This window comes from Argopecten irradians, chromosome 13, assembly GCF_041381155.1.
Source record: "Argopecten irradians isolate NY chromosome 13, Ai_NY, whole genome shotgun sequence".
In the NCBI taxonomy this organism is placed as follows: domain Eukaryota; kingdom Metazoa; phylum Mollusca; class Bivalvia; order Pectinida; family Pectinidae; genus Argopecten; species Argopecten irradians.
Genome location: NC_091146.1, coordinates 7875821 through 7893017, shown reverse-complemented (window position 1 = coordinate 7893017; position 17197 = coordinate 7875821). Strand labels below are relative to the sequence as shown.

Sequence of the window (17197 nt, the reverse complement as noted above, 5' to 3'; positions counted from 1 at the left end):
TGAATAACCAGGACTGTAAAGTATCGATGTTTAATACAGCTTTGATCAGATACGTGACAAGTAACATTTCCTCTAACACTATATGAATATTGAGAGTTTTGGTTCCGACATTGTCCGCTAGTCAGGATAAGCCTTTAGATTATAATATGGATATGAAGGAAAGGGATATTCTACTGGAGGGTTACAAAATGTTGTAAAACCCGAGGCTTGCCGAGGGTTTTACAACATTTTGCGATCCTAAGGGTAGAATAATGCTTTCCATCTTCTTATCCGCGTATGAAAGAGTATTTTTTTCTCTCATACCTCGACGTTTTGTTGAAATTACTACTATGATTTTCCGCCATTTTGAAATAAATTCGAAAAACACAACATTAAGTCAATTCTACATACATGGAAATTGCGTGATATTTTCAACGCAAATTCAGTTGTTTATACCTTTTAATGAAAATCCAGTTTTAGATTGTTAAAATTGCACCGAGAAAATAGTTATTTTGTTAACGCTGTGACGTCACGAGGCTTTATTGCATGAGTAGCTATGCAATACAGCCTCAGGCGACATGTGTGTATTGCCCTAGACCAGCCAGTATTACAGCTGTAGGTATGAGAGAAATATGATTATACGATGGGGATAGCCTAACCTCTAGTCAGAACAAGTCTGTAGATATACGTCTCGTACGATGAGGTTAGCCTAACCACTAGTCAGAATAAGCCTGTATATATACGTCTCGTACGATGAGGTTAGCCTAACCACTAGTCAGAATAAGCCTGTATATATACGTCTCGTACGATGAGGTTAGCCTAACCACTAGTCAGAATAAGCCTGTAGATATATGGCTCGTACGATGAGGTTAGCCTAACCACTAGTCAGAATAAGCCTGTAGATATACGTCTCGTACGATGAGGTTAGCCTAAACACTAGTAAGAATAAGCCTGTAGATATACGGCTCGTACGATGAGGTTAGCCTAACCACTAGTCAGAATAAGCCTGTAGATATACGTCTTATACGATGTGGTTAGCCTAAACAATAATCAGAATAAGCATGTGATATACGTCTCTTACGACGAGGTTAGCCTAACTGCTCACCTTTCCATGAACGGTTGTTTTGACACAGGTTGTTGAGTCGTATTACTAATGTATGATTTACAATAAGACAGATCCCTCTAGCCGCCAGCAGTTACATATCGTGGGTTAACAACAACAAAACGCTTTGCCATCCCGTACCCGATTTATAAATGATATGTTGCCATATGTCCTTTAACAATACACAAATCAATGTAACAGCTATTTGGCTCATTGTCAAAGCAACACACTCATATCGGACAAATACATTATCCGGCCACTAACTTAATTTAGATAACATTGGTATATCATTTGGTATAAAGTGTACAATGTAGTTTTCTTTCTGTAATGACGTTGTTGTATTTGGATGGCATCATGCGTTTGTTAGGGTTAAATGCGTATTAGCCATTTAACTACCATTTAAGGATGCATCCCCATGTCTGTTCTATGTGTCGCTGTGTTTGTATGTCTGTAAGCTGTGGTATGTTCATATTGTGGCACTTTTTTATAGTGCCATCTCCTGAAGCATGCCACCGATATATCGAACAAACACACCTTACCCGATCATATTATACTGACATTGGGTAAATCATTCAAACGAACACAATGTTAGGACGGCGACGGAAATGATCCTCTTATTATCAAGATTTTATATTTTTCATCATTTAGATTCTCCATATTTCTCGAAAAAAATATTATATACACTTTTCCTGCTCTAGGTGAAGATACCGACATTTTAAGATATTCATTTTTATTACCATCAATAACCAATTACCATTATGAGTATATGTTACAGGTACAGACTCATGTTTAATGTTCAGTACCAAACTCAGCGTTGACTACAACGTTACTACTTGATGATGTAAGAGAGTACTCTTACAATACGGAGTCCAGCGTCACAGTTAAGAGTAACAACGTAGATTCATTAGGTATCGATACAAACCCGCCGTTGGAGCAATGTGAGGACGAATGTCCAGCGGCTTTAGTACTTGTCAGCATGATTGACAAGTAATATTGGAATATGAACATACTTTATAAAGACGAATTAAACGGGTACTCAATACTTATCAAAAAACTAACTCTGACTTGCATGAACTCATTTTGCAAAACAAAAAGTGCCGAATTCAGTCAACAACTTAAGTCATTTCCTTATGTTAATGAGAAAGAACACTTAAGTTTGTTATTAACTTACTTTTTAAGAAATCGGGACCAGATATTGTCTCCCCGACTTTTGTTCGTCTATAAAGGAAAATTGCTTATTGCTCTTGTATGGGTTTTAAATGGAAACGCAGTCAGCAAATGCCGTAACTTATTATTCTGGCTTTATTACTATGTCTGAAATATCATGTCCTCACACAGGAAGGATAATTGCAATATTTCTCTGTCATTAAAATAGCAATATATACTTCTTTCTTATAACCAAAACATCGCCATCATATTAAACAATAAGTCTGTGATATAATTATATACTACATACATCTGTAGTGCAAAAGTATCCAAGAATTGATATTTACGGTTTCCATTTAATCCTGATATGTTCATGTCAGCCAATTGAATTTCTTTGATTCAATAAGACAGTTTCTTACCCGTGTTATGATTGTTTTGTCTAATACGTCTCTTTGGTTTCCTTCTCACTGTTGCTACTATTGGAGAGAACTTAAAATAAGATTTATCTGTTTGTTCAATTAGTAACATGCAAAATAATAATTATTAATAATGTTGTATGGGATACCAACTTTAATTACAACAAATCTTGTCACTTGAGCTGATGTGTATGACCATAGGTACAAATCCAGCGCCATTAATTGCACTTCAAATGATCGGTCGGTCAGTCCCCGTAGTAACATTTCAAAATACAATATAATTGTTTAGTCCGCTAATTGGTTGATATAAAATGTGAAGTTTACCACGTCATTATAAAACGTGTCACTATCAAATTACGTAATTATAAGCGTAGTCAAGGGGAACAACTCAGTTGGTACTTCTGTTCACGAGATGGCGTTACCACCACACAGTGTCAGTTCTGTGGTGGATGGTTATCGTTAGTAATCGTTAATCAATTGTAAATAGGCATATCAAATGGATATTATGTGTGTAGCTATAGTTGAGGACATATACAAATATTTACAATATATTAATTGGTGTGTTAATTTTCCCTTTATGACAAAGGTTTGGGTAAACGATTATCAATGGCAGCAATCAGCTAATGGTACACGTGAATAAGTATCAACACAAACTGATTGTAGAAAATAACTGATACATTTGATTTTTTTTTTTTTTTAAGATATTGTTTCGCATAGCAAACACTTCAGCGATGTTCAGATGTTAAGCTTTTCATGCATTGCAATGACAAGCAAATGTAAACCTGGTAGAAGGCAAGACTACCAAGCACTAACCAGAGACACTAACTTCTATGTTCAATTTGAAAGTTGTGCATGTGAAATGAAGATTTAAGAGTATACACGAACAAAATCAAAGTTATATGGTTTTAAATGTTTTTAATGCAATTTAAAACAAGTTCATGGTATGCATCCATGGTCGATCTATCATTATGTAAGTACACACGTACCTCTTTCTCAGTAAACGTGACATTACATATTAGTTTGTCTTTATCTCTGTAACTCAGACAGTTGAATCCGATTTATTTATTACGCTTAGTTAATTGGTTCACTGCTGTTTTCGTTTGGTTGGTTATATCGGGACATCTTCACACAGCCCCCTCGGGTGACATTTTTGTTTTAAAGTATAGAAATATAGAATGTCTTTGGACATTATTCACAAAAGCCATCTCAATCAAGATATTTGGTTTTCGAAAAATGGAGATGCATTTAACATACATATACTACAATTTATTACGATCGTAATTTAGGTCAATAAACTTCTCTGTCTAAAAAAGGTGGTATATATAATTGTCTCTTTGGAATAACAATAATTTCGTTAGGAAAATAGGATTATATGACAAAATTAAATAGTCCATGGCCATATCAATACAACAGTAACACTCATATCACAACAATGCCTTGCCGTAATTTCGACGTAATATAACTAGTCCATATATGTAGTGAAATAAATGTGGTCCTTGAATGGTAGTGTGTTCTATAACGATACAAATGTTCAGATAAAATGTTACAAAAAGGTTTTATTTCAAGGACGCTTATTATCTAAATAGCATCAATTGAAGTGGCGCGTTCCAAGTACCGTTCACAAAGTCTCGTACAGACATGAGTATTACATTTTTATCCCAGAAATCACCCTATCGCACTAGGATATACGTCCGGTAAGAGACTCTGTTGATCTGTTTTATGGGTTATGTCTGGTTTCGGAGGCTATAGTGTCATTGTACCAATCACGATTTGTTATGATTTGCATTAATTTTATTGTTGGTGCTGGTGCTTTCGAACAATTCAGTAGTGGTAATTTTATTCCCGAAGTCGGTGGACATATCAATGCATCCTAAATTAGGTTATGATTTAATTTAGCATATCAATACGCTTCATTCTCAAATTAAAATAGGGTAAAAACCAAGTGAATATTTTGTTATTCTGTTATCTATCTTTTGCGCAAAGCTAAGAAATCGTACTGCCTGTAATTGCCTTCAATATCTATATCAATGTCAATAGAAATACAGCAGTGTTTGATTATTACAGAATATTTCAAATCTAAATAGTTTTATTATGATCATCTGTCCAAACAATCCCCGCAAATTAATCGTTGAAAGTCATTTAAAATGTTCTTCCAACTTCTGGCTGACTAACACCTGAGAGGTTAATATAGAGGTTAGTGTTTAGCTGGTCCGAGTAGCTAGTATTTCACAGCGTTACCTCACCTCTCTTGCGTGTAGGTATTCATCGTGACGTCATGATTTTGAAAGCGACACTCACGTCATTTTCTCTTTAAAAGTACAAGTATGACGTTATCCCACAAAGGAAGATAACTCTGTAATATACAAATGTAGAATAGCTAGCAGAAAGGAATAACAATGCAATGAGTAACATAGGACAACCTCTTAGCAAAATATCCTGTCAAAGTAAAATGACTGAGTGAAATTGCGACCCGAATTTCGCTGAATATCTTTTCATTATGCATAATGTATAATAATGTTTGCCCGATATGTCATTCTGTACCCATTAACAAAGTGAGGTTTTTGGTAGTACATATATAACATTAGCTGAGTAAAGTATATGTTCAGTATAACATTTTGTTCGACATTGTTTGAAACATATGCTTTCTAATTAACCCTAGTTTTCATTTAGATAAATCATAGATAGGAAGATATAAAACCTTCATCTGATATATGTCTCTTTGATTGATTTATCATGTTACTGTCATCGGACCCGACATGTGTCAGTCGGAGTTTGTACACCAATGCGACTTTTACAAATACCGGACAAACTGTTTCTCCAAGATCAACAAACAAAATGGCATGTTAGACAAACCACTATGATTGATTGCCTGGTGCTTACAGAATGCATTGGTGATATTAGTTACTTACCGTGTCTGGTCGTCCAATTACGAAACTAATACACAGCTTTGTTAACCTGAGGAATACGAAAATAATTGTTCAGGTTCACTATACGTTATCCAATCGATGATAATCCCTGTCTTGAGAGAATGGTGTTTTCACATCAAAATTTACAGAAAAAAACATGTCGAATATGTATCAAGTTTACAGACGAAATGGTATAATGATACATCCAGAGGCCGAAATTGGTGTCGATCTTTACTACAGCACTAATCACGTGATAACTTACATCAACTGCAACCCTACACGGATAGTTTACGCTTTGATCCACCTTGTCAGTAAACCGAGACGGGCGTTTAGTTATACGTTATACGATGATACTAAACTAACCGTTTACCATTCCAAGATCGTTTGCTCTAAACCAAGCCGATGAGCTGAAATTTCGACACTTGTCGGGCCTTTGGAAAGTTCTACTGTAGCACACTTCCAAATTATCAATAGCAAAAGTCGCCTTGGTCGTCAGTAGATACAGATCACTAGAACTTATGGTAAAATTATATTTAGAGAACATAAAGAAACAACAAAGGAAATAATAAAACATCTTTTCTTCGCTGGTTTAACCTAAAAGTTGAAATTCTTATATGTAAAACACCAATATATTTTCAGATTACTGTTTTTTAATGTTACAACGAAATATGCAATGGATACATGTAAATCTACTATCAATGACCTAATTTAATCGATATCTAACGTGACGCTACCGAAATTACCACTCAACCGAAACTGTTACACGTTTAATATATATAAAGCAGTATCTTCAGTTTACAATCTAAACTAACAATAGCTGTCCTGAACAAAAGTAAAGGTGCTTAATGGTAAATGTGACATTTTGCATATGTCCCATTCTTTCCTGTTAATTATCATCTCAATCATGAGAATAATAAAATATTTTTTTAAAAATCCGGGAAACGAAGTCGTGCGAAAAACCCTAAAAACGCCATATATTTCAAAGCAATTGCTGAATGGGATAATTTTGACGGATAAGAGGTTTAAATAAACTAAAAAAATGACTTTCCTTTTATGAATTCAAACAATTTTTATCATGTCTAGACATTTATTAATCAAATCAAATCTAGGTGTTGTACTATTTTGGGTACTCAGCAAGCCTAAACACAGGGCTGGACCGGACAAAAATCTAAACTCTCTATCTTTAGATATATGCACTTGCTTACAAATAAACAAATCATGAAATTAAAACAAAGCATTTGTTTGTGGAATATTGAAAGAAAAATCTCGATTCAAGCACACGTTAGAAAATTTTAACAAATATCTCCAAAAGTTGTATCAATTTTCGTAGTGTCATGTTACATTGTTTTATTATTCCCGATGGTAAAAAATAGTTGAACCTTTACAAGTAAAATCTTCTGCTGTGACTGTTTTACGAAACCTTTTCTGAGTCTCCCATTAAGAGTGAATTACTGAGTATCAATATCTTAATTGGGAAACATAATTACAAAAGTCGCCTAACAGCTGAAAATCAGCATCCATGTCGTAAAAGTCATTAGTTATGTGACACTCGACAGAGTACCTGTGTGGAAACTGAGCACTCAGCAGCCTTGAGACGTTCAAATTTTAATTCGATGTTAAATGATAAAAATGTGTAGGACTGTTGATCGATGTGTTGTGGGTCTCATATATCAACATTTTGATTCCAAGGTGAAAAAATATTAAGGCACACAACGTCGCTAAAACACAAGCGGCAAAACTTCACCTATACTCCGTTAAAACTTTGTAGCATAGCAAAGCATTTTAGTTCATCAAGCGGATGTCGTCTTGCAGTAGTTTTATTATGACTGATAATTAAGACATTATGCATATGTTCAGATATTACGCTTTAAACTAATTTAAGATACATGTATAGCATTGCTCGATATAAGAATAACATTGATGAGAATGAACAACATATATATATATAATAAATTTTATATGTATAACAAATAAAAATATATTTTCTTTTCTTTTCTTATTTTGTTTAGGTTTTTTGTGTGTTGTTGTTTTTTTAAATAAGAGGGAAATTGTCTGTGACAACGGATATCTCCTCTTTTATCTAACGAGGATACTGTGTAACTTGTTTTACTATACCGGTTTTTAAAGTATAATTTAGAGTAAAAGTACCATACAATTTCGCTGGAATACCAAGGGATTAAGATTGGACAAGGTACGGTTTTAACAGTTTACACTACTTATATATGTATTATATGTATATATGTGTGTATAAATCACGGTAGACATTGAATCCCTATGACGTGAACAAATTTATATTGATAATGAGCGGGCAATTATTCCTTGAACTTGCGTTCATTAATGCAACAAGATTTAGTCGTTTATCATATGCGATGTATATAGAATGGGGTAACTGATATTCAGGAAGTAGGTTTAACAGGTAAGTCTATATATCACGGTCTAATGATCTTTCCGGAAACTGGCGATGCGAATGTTTACTTTGATGTGTTTGACAGACCATTAGCATTGGCGGTATCGGAAGAAGATTATATCAATATTTATGTATTAAACATGTGTGATGTATGTGTAAACTATACACTGATTTAAGCTGATCTGAAAGTTAATTGATAAACCAGGAAGAAGTATGATGATATCATCACAGTTTTGAGATACCTCGATGATTTGTTTTTATATATCCGGCATGTTTATTTATTCTGATTAAAAGCTCATTGAAACTGCTTTATATATCTAATCACAGTATATATATTTCAAACTTTCATTTGAGAAAGTCGTATTATCTATTCACTACCATGTCGCATTTATCGTTGATTTTTCCTCAATTAACGACAGTGGTTAAAACAGTGCATATTTAACTTGAGTGATATAACACGACATTATCGTCCTCAAATAGCTTATACCTGTAATCTGTGATAAAAATAGTGCTATTTTATTCTTAAATAGATATATCTATACATTTGTTTGTAACAATATCGGTTACCAATGACTATAATCTGGCAAATCTATCAGTTAATAAGTTAACATTTCAAATGCAGTACGCCTTGTTTCTTATGGGTGGCGTTCATGACAGAAACTCAAATATACATGTAACAGGGTGCAACTTTGAAAATCGATAATGTCATATTTCTAATAATTGCTTTAACAATGTATTCCAAGTTTGAAATATGACGATTCATTCTGCATGAAACGAATAAGACGTCTTAAATCATACATTAAATTATGTATGGCAGTGGTTTAACGATCGTTTGATCGTTTTAATGTATAGAAGGATATAAATTAATCTGAAATTGCCCTAATGGCAACAGATATGGAAAACGCGGGTAAAAAAGTAAATGACTAAGTACCCCACACTTAATAAATAACTTTTACAACATGTCGTAATACTTTACACTGTTCTACTCGTATGACATCCAGAGATAAAACGGTTTCAACAGCTTCCAATCATTAACTATTTTAACATTTCGCTCTAGCGGAAGGATACGATACACTGATTGGACGGGGTTTGTCAGTTAGCAGTCATTTTTCCTCCTTACACCATTATTTATGTTTGAGTTAGAGTACACATCTCCGTGTTCTGTGTCAATAACTAATGGGGGACACGACCCCCAACTAATCATGTCCCCATTACATTAGATATGTGTCTCAATCAGATTAAAAACCGAACCTTTCTTTGATTGATTATGGTATGCCACCATGTAGAATTAGCAACAGCACTAACAGATCAAATTGTATGGTTAATTTAAAAGTACGTCGTAAGAGGGGATGTTCGTAAATTCAGATATTTAGAGAATTAATCTGAAAATTGCAGATCATTAATATCCCCTCGTTTTATCTAGGATCTGACAACATCCCATTAGGGGTCACGTTCTGGTGACCTTTTATATAACGTATAACAACGATTTGTGTTTTTGGGCCTATATCTTTTTGATAGGATCCAATTCAACTTAATTACTAACACTCGATGTATTCAGCAACATGATGGGTTGTTTATTTAAACATAACCTGGGGAATCCAACATCCAGATGTTCGCGACATTTCCAGAAAAAACATATGCTTTGCTGATTAAAGTTTGTTAGGGTTAAACAACGAAGTCATATGAATAAATCAAGTAAATATTTCTTTTGTATCTTTCGCTAGGTCTTTCGCTAGTATTTTATTCATGTTTCCGTTATTTACATTACAAATACAATAAACATGTCTTTCTTACTAAAAGTTGCATAAGAGGCTGATTTTCTATTTATACCTGTTACTTGTCTTTTACTAGTTGGTTATTGAAAAGATGGTCGCTAGCGACGTCAGATATTAAATATTATCAAATGACATAAAAACATATTAAGGAATAGTACATGAATAATTCTGAATATTCCAATTTGAATAGTGTTACATTGAAATGCCCAAATTGCATTACTATCCATCTTTTTGGAAAGCACAACGTTAAAGACGTTAAAGTAGTCACTACTATATACATGTATTATAATAATGTTTGGATATAAATATATGTTGTTCTACCCGGGAGTCACAACGTGTTATAAAACCCAAGGGTAGCCAAAGGTTTTACAACTTTGTGCGATCCCAATGATAGTATATCCATATCTTTCTTACACACATGACGAGTAATTTTTATCACATTTCTTCAGGTTTTTATTCCATGTCTGTTGATATACTACCATGTTGTAATAAGATCAAATAAAACTGTGACTGCTAGGCAATTCTCCATGCATGGAAATTGCATTATATTTGAACGCAAAGTTGTATGTTTCTTTTACAATAACAAGAACAAGTTAAATTGTTACCGGGGAGACAGTTATTTTGTTGATACAGTTACGGTTATATCGCATGAGTAGCTATGTTGTAGCTATGTGATACAGCTTCGGCCAACATGGGTGTATTACATGGGATAATCCAGTATTAACCTGTACGTATGTATGGGAGAAATGCAAACATTTCATACTGGGACTAGATGGAAACATTTCAAAACCTTTTCTTTATGGGCCAACATGAATTTCGCATTACACTATTTTGATTTTAAATGAATATAGAAAACACATGCATTTTAAATTGTTGAATACATAATGTATTTCTAAATATATACGTACGTCTTTACATGGGTAACAAAAGTCATTACTTTTAAATTAACCGAGATGTAATGGCTTATGGATACTAACCCGGTTCAAGACACGACTGGTTCTATTTCACGCTCCGGCAAGATGTTGCATCATAATTATCTAAAATACTTTGCATTTACATAAACTTTCTTTAATTTTGCGTAAAAATAAATTTCCGACCTTATAGAGACTTTCGTGACTGATCCTTAGGCGCCACGTAAATGTGAAGTTTACTACATGTATAGGTAATTAGTTTGTTGACTAGGATTATAGCCCTTATAGACATCTCCAATTCTGAGCGTCAACGTATTACATACACGTAGGCGGGCGAGTACTCAGGGACTGTATCAAAATTAAAACACGTGCTAGTAATAAAACAGGGCAAAAATTTAGTCTGATTGGATTTAAAGATACTTGTTACTTGTAAATCCTGTGACATTGTAGTATTATACTATTGGTATCACTAATGTTTACAAAGCACAGGAAATATTTACCGGAACTTGGGGTATGTGTTTTTAGTTTTGAGATGTACCCCGAGTACGGAATCGCATACAAGTAGATATCGTGAGTCTACACTCATAACTGGATTTATCTACATCACTCTGACTAAAGGACAAGACAAAAGCTAAGTTTTTGGATGTATTATATTTACAACAGAGAATAGAATTGTCCAGTTAATGCCATTTTTATTAAATGAGAGTAACATGGAAGACATGGTAACAACAATGTCAGCCATGCTGAATAAACATATATACAACGGATTTGTCTATGAAACACCATTTTCATTTCTGGATGACCTCCAATGTATGCAATGAGTTATGCACGAGTGCGTTCTGGAAATTATTCTACATTTTAATTCTGTCTCTTTATAATGTCGTTGTTAATAATGGCTTATTACAGTGTTATCTCACTGAAACATACCACAATAGACGGCATCAGACAACACACTCCATCCTGTTGGTCATAATATACTGTAATATACTGAAAACTAGTCTCCCTGCTCTAGTTATGCTGAGCGCTAAGCATGAAGCGATACTACCAATTCTGTTTTCAACCATTGCCCTCAATAACCATCTCTCCATTCGTCGCCCTTCCTGTCTGCCATGTATATATGCATTAACCTCTAGATCAAATTTATATATCCAATGCCAACTCGTTTTAATATGGATAGGAAATATATATATCAACTCGGTAGTCAACAAGCGTGTTTTTTTTCTGATTTCATCTGGCATAATTAAGTCAGTATGTCGTAAAGCGCTTGGTAATACCCATGATCATATCTTAAAAGGACTTTGACTAAGTCTACTACCAAATTATCTTTGCGTTTACAACCTTTGAGATTTTTCAAATCATTTTTGGAATATGCAACTTAGACGAATGAGGCCGTTACGTCACTTTATGTCATACATACATGTAGAAGTAACAATTAGTGTCCGAAAGAGTAGTCTGCCCCTTCCGGAAGTGTATTATCCTAAGACGAAGATCAATTAGCTACGCTCCTAAGTCAATATCGTTATGTAACAAAGATTATGTTCAATACGTATTACAACATGCCATGTCTATAATGGAACTAATTCACGTACCATGTGATACCTGAACACGTTTATACGAGATTATGGTTTCTATTCGTGATAGAATGACGTTAAAAGATGATATTCCGTGCTAACATGATTTCAGCGGGAAGATTACAAAGAGTTACGTTCCATCACCTCTGGAGATACTAGTACCGCACACACAAAACCAGGTATCACGTGATACATGACCTAGCCCATTATAGGGTTTCATAACTAATACCACTTGCTGTTTTAAATACTTATAACAAACAAATACAAGAACCGGTAAAGAACCGTTGCGGTATTGGTATTTACACGTTGATCAAACAAACAAAAATAAAAACAATATGAAATTGAAATCAACAGATTTTCCATGGCTTCCAAATGTAATCGTTTTTTTACACTTTATGATCTAGACTTTTTTTCTTTTTTAAAAATAATTTTTTTCTACGACAAAATAAATCCAAAATTCAACATTAGATTGTTGTTATGTGTATTCTTTAAAAATAGGTAGATTATGATTTTAAAGCGTAGACGTAGACGAACATACTATACTTTTAATGATTCCATATGTTTAAATTCACTATGCTATTTCAAATTGTACAGATACGTGTTAATGAATCTATTTAGGAAGTTACATGTTTGTGTAAATATAGGTATTAACTTTTTATTTAGATTACATATGCAAGACAATGAGCCTGACTCAAAGGTGGCGCTTCCATCTACGGTAACATTACACTGACAATGGGGAAATCAGGCATCTGACTCATTTTATGCTTTAGGCGTCACCATATTGTCAGCCAAGAGTATTAGATGGGATTTTAATGGCGACATTGCAACCGTTAATATGACGTAAACGTCTAGCAACTAACCCATCAACGACATTGCATCGCACACGAAAGAAGCCAATTGCAAAAGTTTTCACGTCAGGGTCATGGATAGACTTGGGTCACCCACAAGTGGTACGGTGGATTTTGTGAGCAAAAGTGAGCGAAGCATTAAACCATTAAAATATTAGTAGTTACATGAAAGATATTAAATAACAAACGTTTGAATACTTGATCTTTGCCTAAGCTCAAATATCAGAAAGTGCTTGCATTTCGGTCAAAATAAATAGGATAACATAATTCCATCTCTTATCTACATTGTTTCAAACAGTGTATCTATCACTTCACAAAGGATTAAAACACTTCAGAAATTTGGGATAAAACATTAAAACATAGATGTCCTCTCAGTGGTTATACAGACTTCCAACAAAATAACATAATCCGTTATCCGATATGTGCATAGGGTATAGATTTTTCATTTGTCTCATACAAAACACCTGTACAATTTATGGGTACTATGTAGGATTTATGTTACGTGATATCTGATGGCAGGTACCGTAGATAAAACATTATCACAAAGAATACAAGTCTACCAGACCAATCCTGCCAACATCACATACGCAACATCAAACAGAAAATTAGATTTTCATGTTTGTTATCAAATATCGGTTTTAGTTTCCGTCGTTCTGCAAATGTGTCTGATATGAAATAAGTGCAGCAGATATGTCTAGCACTTTATGTGCATTGCGTAAGTCATACTTGTGTACTTAGCTTGCATATTTACGTAACATTAAAGTACTTTCTTCAACGCTGATGTACGTTAACAAATACTAATGAAATATGCACGATTAATCTTTAATTGTTAAGAATTACTGCACCTGAACAGAAAATGATGGATATAGACCATATTTGCTGTACCAACTTTTTTCCGCGTTGATAACTGCTGACGTTGTGTGGGTAATCGTAATAAGTGCGTGTTTAATCCTAAATTCCGTATTATCGTTTGAGGCTACTGTGCAATGCTATTTCTACATATGTGGTAATATTATGATGACAAATTTCATGCCCGTAACATAAAGCTGTGTTGATATTAATGCCGCTTTAAAAATTATGTGTTAAGGGGATGTTACCAAATACTCATATCACGCGTAGCGATAAAAATGATCTGAATTTCAATCAGATTTGCTATAATGTTATGATGGGGAATTCCATGATTTCATTCATTTTTTTGTTTAATAGCAATATTGAATGTGCATATATAGATGACAATTGAGTTGACATGTACGCACCAGTGTACTGTTAATACCACATCTAATGATTCAACCTGGATAACGTTATTTTCTTATGTTGTCATTCACCGTCACTACCGAGCATTAGCTCCTACTGTTTGTTTGGCATACTTCTTTTCTATTTGGTCCTAATGTCAAATATTGTCCATATCTTATCCCACATGGGATATGGGGTAATTTGGTTTTATGATAACATGATATTTTGATGTCGTAATCCAGATGTAATTTCGAAAAACGTCAAGATATGATGTAATCGGCTTAGATATTATCCCTGACGAGGTTGATGTTGTATTCTATGACCATGCTAGATTATGGATATTCCTTGAGAATGATGGGTACATTTTGATTACATTTAGATATGCGTGTGATATACGTAACACTTCATTTTTTTAATGATCTACTTTTGATGTGATTAGATGTAAACCAATATGTCAATTTTATGCATACTCGTATATAGAACGTCCCATGGCATCGAAACTCATAGAAGACGTACCTTTATCTGTAGTTTAAGTAATGTTATTTTGAAAAATAAGCTATTATAGGCATCTGTAAAGCTCGGTTTTATCGGGTGGATTTAAGTGATATTCCATGTCACACATGTAAGATATATCTTTCTGGTTGTTTTAGGTATCGTATTTAGCCTATATTACGTACAACTGCTCCAATAAAAGATAACATGCATCGTACTCGATATAGGATATGCTTGTTCGTGTATTAGGCAGCATTTTCCAGTGAGATACTAAGTACTATATATAATAACACTCTATGAAGGGTATGCGTTCCGCTTTCGCAAAGAGACACATCTTAAAATAAACCGTACATTCACAACATATTTATCATAAGAGAAAAATGATCCTTGTCGTTACCATGACTGTAAAGGCCCACAACCTTTCCGAAACGGCTTTTAATTTTCACAATGGAAGCATAAAACGAGATTGATAATTCTGTACATTCGCAAAAGTTATCTGCTTACCGTTAATTCTTTACCAATCATCGTCTTATGAACAATTTAATTGAAACAAATTAATTTTAATTTTCATAACGCGGGTCGTATTATGTTTCCGCCGTCGTCCTAATTACCGCGTGTTAGTTGACTATCACTGCGCCAGACGGCAAAACATCGAAATGAAACTGCATTGTTAACATAAATTATGAAGGACCTCATCTTAGGCTATCAGTAGATATTTCCGTTTGTAATTGTTGGTTTAAAGAAACTTAAAATTTGGGTTTTAGAAAGGCAGTTGGTTTTTAAGCTCAATACTAACGTTCAACAGAAATATGACTCTTCGATCTTATCACGATAGCAACTAGGTGTATAAAATAAGGGACATACGAACAAACAAAAATAAATTTCAAACTTATAGGACAAACAGCAGGATTTGTTCTATAACTTGTACAATAATCGTGTCTGCTTTTGAGGCCAAATATCGGGTAAGTAACGTGTGTACAGTATCAGAGACACCCCTAAATAAACAAAATTCGGTTACAGTGACTGAAAGTAATCCTCGTGTATAAGGTCGTCATTGATTTTAAAAAAAAAACATTAAAAATAAGGATTTTGATTAAGAAATAAAATTCAATGACCGTGATGTCTTGTTGCTGATGGTGATAATTATTCTTATTTTGAAAGGCGATTGAAGTGTTACCGAATTGAATCGCGAGATTTACTCCTATAACTAATTAAGTCCTATGTTATCGGTACAAACAACACTGATCAGTTTGACGTCTTCAAACCTTTGTGTCTTCTTAATTCAAGAGTTCTACTAAGGGGACAAAAGTCTTACAGGTATACTACAGCAACGTTTTCAACGCAAACGTTCCTATCATAAACAAATGTGTTTTGAAAAGAGATGAACAATCGAAAAAATACATATAATTCGGAACCGCTGGCATTTTACGTGATGACCGATATGATCACTTTGAAATAACTGGTTGGTAGCATTAATGTATGACTAAAAATAATTATGAAACTCATTCTTGCTATTGTACATTAGAAACCATAGAATACACAACAGTTCAGTATTAAGCTAGGAGTTTAGAATAGAATTCGCGTCTGTTAAATGTGGCAACAGTTTGTTTTGTTAAACTTTCTGAACATTACGATTTTGATCCAAAATGTGATGTTTGTAGGTGAAAAAGTAATATTCTGCTCTAGATTGCAAATAACACAGAAACCCTAAAACGTTACTCACCTTTTGTTTGAAACCACTTTTAATGATAAAGAAAGTATTGACAAGACATCAGAGAAATGTGATGTACTAATTTTAAAAGTCACATGTTAACCTCCGGTGCTGAGTTCACGGTACCACGAGAGACCATTTGACCCACAAACCGAACTTTTAACCTTTTATTACGTGAAGTGTCATTGACCTATTAAAGCCATCGTTCCATGTCACGTGTTTATGATTCGTATTGACTAACACTCTTATGCATGACCATTTTAGGCCGTGTTCTTTCCAAGCAATCATAATGACTACATTACACGAACGGTTTGCTATCAAGAAGTATATCTTTCAACCCTTAGCATGGTTCAGGTAATTTCGATGTAATAGCTATGCTATTAAAATAGAATGTAATAGGCAAGGTGAAGATTTGTTATTGCTCTATTATTTATTATTACGTAAATCTAAAAAGCATAAATAAATATCTAACGAACTGAGTTATTTTGTGCAGAAATAATATCTAATTGTAGAGAACAGATATACTTCAAACATTGTTTCATTAAGGCATTAGGCAATTGAGGATGGCTGAAATAATTTTTATCTCATGTCAAATATATATGTGTTTCAATAAAATATTTTGAAATCAAAATGCAGACAAAACGTAATATTATCCGGTAGTACTTCTTCAACAATTCGTTACATGTTCACTTCCTTTACT

General features: G+C 33.9%; 2 long non-coding RNA genes across 2 annotated transcripts in view; both read right to left on the bottom strand.

The window, feature by feature from the left end:
* The window catches only part of LOC138306247 (uncharacterized), a 144123-nt gene that overhangs the window by 45384 nt on the left and 81542 nt on the right, over positions 1–17197 (bottom strand). The window lies entirely within an intron of this gene.
* On the bottom strand, positions 4654–10932 carry LOC138306246 (uncharacterized). The gene is made up of 4 exons (XR_011205815.1): positions 10829–10932; positions 5920–6064; positions 5553–5598; positions 4654–4996 (listed from the first exon to the last, which is right to left on the bottom strand). It is a non-coding gene; the product is annotated as an uncharacterized lncRNA (long non-coding RNA).